The sequence below is a fragment of the Eleutherodactylus coqui genome, chromosome 1, assembly GCF_035609145.1.
Source record: "Eleutherodactylus coqui strain aEleCoq1 chromosome 1, aEleCoq1.hap1, whole genome shotgun sequence".
NCBI lineage: Eukaryota > Metazoa > Chordata > Amphibia > Anura > Eleutherodactylidae > Eleutherodactylus > Eleutherodactylus coqui.
Genome location: NC_089837.1, coordinates 17303083 through 17312914, shown reverse-complemented (window position 1 = coordinate 17312914; position 9832 = coordinate 17303083).

Below are 9832 nucleotides of genomic sequence, written 5' to 3'. Positions count from 1 at the left end.
GGCGGGCCCCCTACCACTACCGCTTCTGGCGGGCCCTGCTCCCACCACCGCTACAGGCGGCACCCCTGCCACCCTCGCCACCACCGCTACTGGCGGGCCACATGCCACCGCCGCTACTAGCGGGCCCCTGCAACCGCTCCTGCAGTCGGCGCCGCTGCAGTCGGCACCCCTCCACCCACCGCTATAGGCGGCACCCCTGCCACCACTGCTTCTGGCAGCACCCCTGCCATCAGCGCCACAGACGTGCCCCCTACACACACCGTTGCAGGCGGCCCCCCTGCCACCACCTACCGCTACAGGTGTCCCACCAGCAACCACCGCTACAGGCGGCACTCATGCAACCACCGATGCCGACACCACTACTAACAGCAACGGAGCCCCAACACTATGATGATACCAACGGCCGAAGGTAAACTTATGCGTGTCGTACACTCATTCCCAGATTCATCTCACAGCCAGTGCTGCAGGTTATGGTTCTGCAAACCTTTTTTTTTTTTTTTTTCAGGCAGCAAGTTCATACTAATCCACCAGAAGAGATGGCGTGGTACCAGCGCATGGGGATTAATGTCTTAAGAATGATTATGCTGGTGAGTTAACCACGTCTTTCATCCTTTGTCACAGATCTGAAGGTGGCGACGGGTGAGTGTAATTTGTGTCCACATCTCTGAGAAGCACGTCCACAAATACGGAATGGCGCCAGCATCCAGACCACATGAGGCATTCACCAAGCCGCCTTTTGGATTGGCCTTTGGTCGCTTAACACAGTGTCAATTTGGCGTTTCAACACTACGCGGAATGGACACTCATGTGAAGTGACGTTCTGCTCGACTTCATGTGCTTATATCCCTTTTGTTGTAGGTTGTAAGCCCCAAATCTGGGACACAGCCGACGAGGGCTACAGTGACAGGGATGTGAAGGCGGACGCATGGTTATCAGTGTGCTCGGGGATGTATCCGGATTGGGACTCCGCCACTGCTGCCCGTCAAAATGAGATATGTAAGTTTACATTCATATGTACCTAAATTGCTGATTCGCTTGCTATTGCAGCGATGATGTGTCTGATTTACCTGCATTGTTCCTTGCAGAAAAAAGGAGAGAAAGAAGAAAGGTAAAATAGAATGACCGTGTATGTAACATTTTTCTTTACCTTGCAGTGAAAGATGTGAAAAATCGATAGCGGTCTGTCCGCGATCGCTACAAAAAGCATGAAAAGGAGTGCGAAAAGAGTGGCTCTTCTCCCTCAAAAAAGAAATGTCCATATGCTGACGAGCTGGCGTTTATACGAACCAGCAAAAAACTGCGACCGTAAGTTGTAGCGCCACACCCTCACTCAAAACTGCTTGTCCTGTCCAAGCAAGTGGGCTAATATACTTGTGTATGGCCATATTAATGCACGATGTATATTACAAAGTGCATTAATATGGACATACAGAAGTGTATAACCCCTCTTGCTTTTACGGGACAACCGCTGTAATATTGTTGTCCTCCTCTACATAACTGTTGTTTTATGTTTCACAGAACCAGCGGTAACGTGCAGCCATCGCAACCCACGATGCAAGAAACATCCGAAGAAACGGGCCAGCTGGACACAGAATTGTCTGCAGATATTGAAATAAATGCAGGTACCCCAACCTTGGACGACAGCCGACTAAGTGCACCTGATTCAGACACAATTTGCGTTAGCAATGAAGCGTCGGGACAATCAGCGGCGGCTAGCAGGCGAGGGACACACAGGGAGCCCAGTTGTGAGCCGGCCGTACGTAACGTTGTTACCCGCGGACGTAAAAAAAAAAAGAGCTTGATGCAGCCGAAGAAGCAATGGCACTGTTGCGCCAAGCTGACAAGGAAGACCAATGGGATACAATGGGTGCGGCAGTGGCGGCACGCATCCGTGAGTTGTCGGCTGAGCGTCAATGGGCTATATCGCCAGTTATTTATGCTGCTCTAGAGGTCTTTGCGTCTCCACGCCCTATCGCTGACTCTAGCGATATTATACAGGCAATGAAAAATGCCGCATTTGCTGCCAACCCCCCGTCCTCACGAACCTTGTTTCCTTCACAATCCTGCCCTGAACAGTCAGACAGGGTTACAAGGACACCAGGCTATCCGATACAGTATGTTTCACACGATAGTGGTTTCACGGAGAACATGACGAGCGGTTCACCATCACAACAGTCGTTCATGTCACTCATGAACAGCCCTTTGCCACAAACATCCCAAAACCCTACCTCAGTATTCAATTCACCACCGGCCGGTGTGCAAAGAAGTGAAGTAACATACAGGAATTATACGGCACTTCAGTGACCCCTCAGTCATTGTCGGATCACTGCAATGTCGTGTAATTGATAGGTGCCGTTTGCATGTTCTCAAGAGCCGTTATCGTGTGTTACACTGCATGGGATTGCCTGGTGTCCCCGTACTTACTTAAGATTGTTAAAAAACTGCGTCCTCTAACCGTACCTCCCTAGCCGGCTGCAACGCGTCAAAATGTAACACATTCCTTTTTTTCTTTCTTGCGTTACTGACTGCATTATGTTGGAAAGAAAAAAAAAAAGAAGGTATCGCCTAAGTACATTCTCCCGAAAAAGTGCCTTTACTTAACACATATTGACTGGCTGCTAGCTGGTTGGCTGTCCTCCAAGGTTGGGGTAATGCAAAAGTCTCTGTCATTCGTAAATTGTTTTTTTAATTTGTTCTTAATAAATGTAAACGTTGGGATTTCAGCCCGCAGATACCCAAAGCAGGAGATGTGAGTCGTGCGTCTGGTTGAATTTAGTTTATATTTGTTCCCTTACTTCAGACTCTCTTGCTCACTTCTCATTGTGGTGGCCCAACTCTGCTAAAATAAAGCCCAAAAGAAAGACGAAACAGTTCTGCCAAATAACTTTGTTTTTAATTTGTAATAACTTGAAAATGCAGTGCATTAGCACTACAAACAGGGTTTTTTTAATGTCAATGTTTGGCATGTCATGCCGCAAATAAACAATTTTTCTTGCATTTTGTCTTCATGGTTCTTCTGAAGCTGGTGGCCGGGGGATCAAACTGCGATTAGGGCTGCACACCACCCACACAAGAGTACTGCCATGGCACGGCGCCTTCGGGACTATGGAAGTAGTCAGTGAAGTGTTCTCGTACCTGCACAGCGGTTGCAGCAGGACGTCCAGCACCCCAGTTGATGACCGTGTCAAAGGCAGGGTGCAGTTCTTCCACATCTACCTCGGGACGATATTCCCGGAGGTAGTTGTGAAGAACACAACATGCCTTGACAAGGTCATCAACTGTGGTAGGGTCTACCATTATGGTAGTCCCTAGAACCCTCCACTGACTAACCATAATCCCGAAGGCACATTCAACCACTCGACGTGCCCGGCTCAGCCTATAATTAAAAATCCTTTTCCGGGCATTCAGTCCTCTTCGCGGGTATGGGCGCAACAGGTTCGGCATCAACGGGAACGCCTCATCCGATACCATCACGAAGGGGACTGGATGTGTGGTTCCCGGCAAAGGTTGTGGGTCTGGGAGCGACACGCCATCTCGGAGAATTTGCATCCCAATCTGTGATGTTCGCAGCACCCGAGAATCCCCAGTACTACCATAGGCGCCGACATCGATGCAAACAAATTTAGAATGTGCATCAGCCACCGCCATCAGGACTACAGAGAAAAATTTCTTGTAGTTATAAAACTTAGAGCCGGAGTGCGGTGGCTGAAGCACACGGACATGTTTGCCATCAACCGCGCCTATGCAGTTAGGAAATTTGGCAACAGTTTGAAAGCCTGCTGCAACACGTTGCCAAGTCTCCTCGGATGGTGAAGGCATCACGATGGGCTGCAACTTCTGCCAGATGATGCTGCATGTGCACCTCACAATTTCAGTGATCGTCGATTTTACCAACACGAAATTGGAGATGCAGGGATGCATAGCTCTCTCCTGTGGCCAAGAAGCTGAAAAGGAAGCAGAGAAAAAGGGGAAAAGGATTAGTGAAATCAAAAGAACTAAAGTAGCATGTCACATACAGATCAACAGATTACATTTTCAGCATTTTCATAATGGAAATATTTGGCCAAAGTGCCTGGAACTTCCTTGCTATCTGCATTCCATTACAACAATGTTGAATGAAACATAGAGTATTTGTCCCTTTTTTCTTCATTTATCTGCATCGTACCGTTGCACTACATGGGCCCAGTAAAATTGATGAAAATTAATATTTCGTCGCCATACAAATACTCAATGTTGCTTAGTGGGACAGATGCAAAGCGCCTTTTTTGGGGGGGAGGGGGGGTTTGTTGTCACCTACGGTAACTCAGCTCAAAGATCGTGTTGCCACAGGGGTTTGTACTTGTGTTGTCAGATTATTGGGTACAGGTGCACTAGCTAGCAAGCAAGGGATTTATATGAAATATTACAGTTTGCTATGACAACCACTAACTCCATAAGCTGACTGATACACCGGTAAAGTACGCCAAGGACTCACACATACGCACATCAACAAGACATGGCAATGAGTTATGGAGGACTGTGCAAGGGATCTAAGTTTCAACACGCTCACAGACGGAAACGTGCGTGCCAATACTAGGTCAGCGTACAATCCCATTTTAACCAGTCTCCAGTCAGACTCAATCAGTAAGTAATTCTTACAAAAGACATATTTTGGTTACTTACCGAAGGGTGATGAGCAGCCTTTCCTCTGCAGTGATCGCCTTTCGCATTTGGGTGTCCTGAAATGTGAGATCCCGGCGCACCAGCTCCAGAAGACGCTCGAAAGCCTCCTGCGGCAGGCGGCAGAACATTACAAACTTCTCCGGATGGCTACAGAGAGACATACATAAGAGACAGTGTGAGACTGTGTGTGCGGTGGGCACAGAAAGAGAGAGTGAGAGAGAGAAACACACAGAGAGGGAAACATAGGGAGAGAGAGATATACAGAAAGGTGTAGAGAGGGAAAGCGAGAAAAAGAAGGGAGAGAAATATACAAAACAGTGAGAAAGAGGGAGAGAAAGAGGACACACCAAGGGAAAGAGAGAGAGAGAGGAGAGAGAGAGATAGAGGGAGGGAAAGAGAGAGAGAGTGGGAAAAAGAAGGGAGAGAGAGATACAGAGACACAAAGAGAGGTAGAGAGAGAGAGAGAGAGAGAGAGAGAGAGCGAAACAGTGATTAAATAACATTACTGCTTCAGTAGCGGCGAAGCAAATTTCGGGCAATAATATACGTACTTTTTCAGATCTTGGTAAAGGCTTACAAAGTGCCCCTTCGTCCCCCGCTCCAGCAACAGGGGATGCACCCAATAGCGCCTGGATCCCCATCCGGTCTGCAACATATTTTCAGCAATACATTAGCCCACTATTCGCAAGTTTAGCAAGTAAAACACACATTTTCATTTCACGTATATAGCTGACCTTGTTGGTTTTTCCGGCGTGCATCAGCAGGACACATATTAGATATTTTCTCCTGTAATATTTGCGCAGACGAATAGTTTGTCCACTTTCCATCTTGGTATTTCCTTAGCTCTGCTTTCCCTGAACAAGGGGTCAGTGAACAGGGGGTTCCCACTTCCTTCCCAGTTGTGGGGAGGGATCATGACATCACAGGAAGCAGTCGAAATCTGCAGCAAAATCTGCAAGAAAATACGCGACTACATAGCAAATACCGCAGCGGTATTTTCTGCAGCTTCTTCGAGGCGGATTTTGATGCGGTTAAACCGCAATGAAATACGCGTATAAAACCGCAACAAATTTAAGTCAGTATATGCGGTTTTGCCGCTGATGCGTCTGGGTTGCGGCAAATACGCACCGGAAAATACGCAGTACTTACGCAGCAAATCCGCCGTGTGTGAACCTAGGCGTTATCTTCACCTGCATCAGGGCCTAATTTGAGTATTAATTGTATTTGCACACGTATTATAACCATACCTCCTGGAAATTTGCAGTCCACACATTAGACTTCTTGAGGCTTTTGTAGGGGTGTCCTAAAGTAGATGTCTCGTCATAACTTCCAACCTTCACTCTTACTAATCTTGCTGTATATGTGTAGATATATTTTAGGATATCCAAACGTGTTGGAACTTGTTTGTTGGGTTTAAAGTAGATTGTGTCTCCAGAAGAAGTGTTAAAAACTACCCTTTGGAGGAAGGAGTTCAGCTGGTGATGATATAGAAGTATATATTTAGTATGGAGCTATACTTGCTAAACAATACTATATACTAATAGAGATGAGTGAGCATGCTTGTCCGAGCTTGATGCTCGTTCGAGCATTAGCATACTCAATAATACTTGTTACTCGAGCGAGCACTACGCGGTGTTCGAGAGAATTTCACCCTCTCCTCCCAAAATGTTTAGCAGCTTTTTTAGCGAATAAACATGCAGGATCAACACGGATCAGGTGACCTAGGATCATAAAAACTCAGGTCACCTGAGTATTAAGACTAGAGATGAGCGAACATGTCCGTTACGGACACATCCGCACCCGGACACCGGCTTTGCCGAACACTGCAGTGTTCGCGCGTAAAGGTCCGGGTGCCGCCGGGGGGCGGGGAGATGCGCGGCGGCGCGGGCGGCAGTAGCGGGGAACAGGGGGGAGCCCTCTCTCTCTCCCTCTCCCCCCCACTCCCCGCCGCACCCCCCCGCGCTGCCACGGCGGCCCCCGAACTTTTTCGCCCGAACACTGAAGTGTTCGCAAAGTTCGGTGTCCGGGCGAAAAAGGGGCGGGGCCGAACGTGTTCGCTCATCTCTAATTAAGACTATAACTCATGAGAATAATGGAGTTTCCAAATGTGGCATAAAGAAATGTAAGTGCTGTTTAAATATAACATAAAACCAAAGAGATCAAAATTAATGAGGATGAACACATAGAGATTAAATAGAGACTCACATGTGGGACTACTTTTGTTATTTAGTAGAGATGAGCGAGCACCCAAATGCTCGGGTCCGCTTTATACGAGTCGAGCTTTTCGTAACACCATTGACTACCATGGGAGACTCTTTTTTGCATGTGGAACACAGGGTCCCGAGCTTTTTTTTTTTCTCTTGGTTCGTCTCTCTCTCCCCCTTCCTGCCAGACCAAAAATTTTTGAATTACGCGCGCGGCGTCGCGGCAGGGAGGGGCTAAAACAGGCATGTCACAGCGGGGAGGAGCCAAAAGCTGGGCCAGAGTCGAACACGATTGGATGCTTGTTCGAGTAACGAGCACCATCAACTATGCTAATACTCATTCGAGCATCAAGCTCGATAGAGTACGTTCACTCAACTCTGCTTTTTATCTATTAGAATGCTCATGTACGAAACGTACAAGGGACATACCAGTAATACATTACGAACACAGATATCCCAACACAGATGCAATGTTAAAAAAGGTTATCTCAAACACAGTGTTTGTGGTGGAAACCCCAATATATCTATATGTATTGGGGTTAGTGGGCCTTGATACAGTGAACATTTGTCAATTAAAATTCTGTTCTGATTCAGCTATAGAAATGTACTTACAATTATGCAATACATCCTCTTATGAAACTTCTGTTCTCAAAACGCTGACAAGATAATATATAGTATAAACACGTTACATTTTCCATCTGTTTTGCAATTTTGGAAGACAGTATAACTCAGACATGGACAACCGCAGTCTGAAACAGCTTCCACAATAATTACTAAAGCAATTTTACTGGAAACGTATGCAAATAACATGGGAGGTCTATGCTATTACTAACTCATGATGTAACCCAATTAGATCGAAGGAACCACACGTGGGCCTAAGACAACCAACTCATTTCATCCACCACCTGATGGCCAATCAAAGATGACCGGAGGATGGAAGAATTGCAAGATGCTTATCCAATAATTAAACAATACGTTGTATCTATGTAATCTTTGACCTGCCCAGATGGGCGGATATGTTAAACTCTTTAAAACAGGCTACACGCCCAACATTAAAGTTAGAATTGAGGAAGCTATGCATGCTGAACCTTGTGTCAGTGTGAAAACTTCTTATGCGCGTATAATCAATTCAGAATCAATCTGGAAGGGTGTGATCATTCCTAATTGAGTAAGGCGTGATTTCGCAAAGGAAATCCACCACATGGCACCCCAGATGGGACCGTGATCGATAGGCTCCAAAGAGCTCGGACAGAAGGCGCGGACATAGGCAATCTTGGACTTAGTGGGCCCACCTCAGAACACGGTAAGATAAATTAATTATCTATACCTATGTGGCTAACTCCGGGCTTGCCTATGTGCCGTGCCAGGCCGATAGATTTGGAACCGACGACGACAGGTACTTCTTTAAGTCTCGATCACGTGATAAGAACCTGTCATAAGATATAAAGGAATGATTACATGCCTGTTGTTTTGAGAGTACTGGTCGAGTGGCGAGGTCAGTAGCTGCCTTAAGGGGGGGGTTGACCCTGCGCAGGTGTCCCGATTACTCGGGTCAGGTTTGGTTACAAAACCTAAGAGTAAGGGACCTGTGAGGGTAGTTTGACTAAGAGGTGTTCCTGCTCTGGTCCGGTTTGGTTACAAAGCCTAAGGGTCAGGAAGCCGTCAAACGTCTGGGCAGGTATCGCTACTTCGGTAAAGTCTGGTAAAAGGCTTCTGAAGAAAGGGAACTGACAGACCGGATCCCGAGGGGCAGTAAGACTAAAACCAGCCGTACCGGTACTCTGTCTATTTGTTTGTTTAGTTGTGTGGGTATACCACCCATGTTTTGCCCAAATTGCCAAAAAGGATTGTTATTGACGATAAGTACCCTCGGATGGGAGATCTGTAGTCAGAATAATCCCTACCCCGCCCACCGCTGTGGTTACGGTCCCCTGTTTGAGGATGATGGTCCGCAAATATTTGTTTATCGTTTAAACGTGCACGGGTAGATCCCTCCGTCTGGGGGTAGATCAATAAACTGTGTAGTGACAGAAATGCTAGAGACTCTAGGGCGGGGCATATTATGTCCGGCGTCTGAGGAGACTTCTATAATCATGAATCTGACAGCCATGATTGAAATTGGAAGGCAACAAACATTGTACCGAGGTCAATTCTTACACCCTCCAGAAAAGTGTGGAAGGGGTGGAGAGTCAAGTTATCATTGATTAATCAAGCAATCTTTCTGTGTGCTCAAAACGTCCTACCTGTCAGTTTTATAAAGTTAGTGTGCTTGTCTGTTGTGTAGAGCTAATCCTGCTGAGTTGTTATATAGGAATAGTTTGGTTGTCTGTCATATAGAAGTAGTATCAGTCCTGCTCAACTGTGCCCGTAATTGTTTAGAGAAAAAAAAAAGGCTGCTAACGTCATTTAAAAAGAGGAAGTGCCATAACTCTTGATAGGAGTGAAGCAATTCCTGTGCTGTAATAAATAAATAAACTATACGTCCGTCACACAAATGTAAAAAGTTATATGCCACTCACATCCTGAGGGGGCTCTTAAGAATACAAACTGTAACAAACTGTGTAGCCCACCATGATAATACCAAGAAAATACATTTATGTTTGCCAAGTCCCCAATTCAATTGTAACCACATACAATGTTAGGTGGTCACCGCTGTGACAGTAAAGTTACAACATAATATAAGATTTATGCATTAGACGTTAGAATTTCCCTGAGTGTCAGAAAGGGGAAGAGAAGGTGGGCTAAAATGGCGTCTGTATTAATACAAGCCAAAGACACCAGCGTTCAATATAACAGTTTAGTAAATAGAGAGAATTGCAGTACATTACCAATCAGATGGAGATGCCCGGCATCTAAGACTGCATCTGCCCGGTCGCCGGAAGTCTGGGACAAAAACTGTTGTAAAAGTAAAAATTAGCCACGTTCTCCCTTATAATCCGGTCGCTGAGCCGTCACGGGAGGGAGAG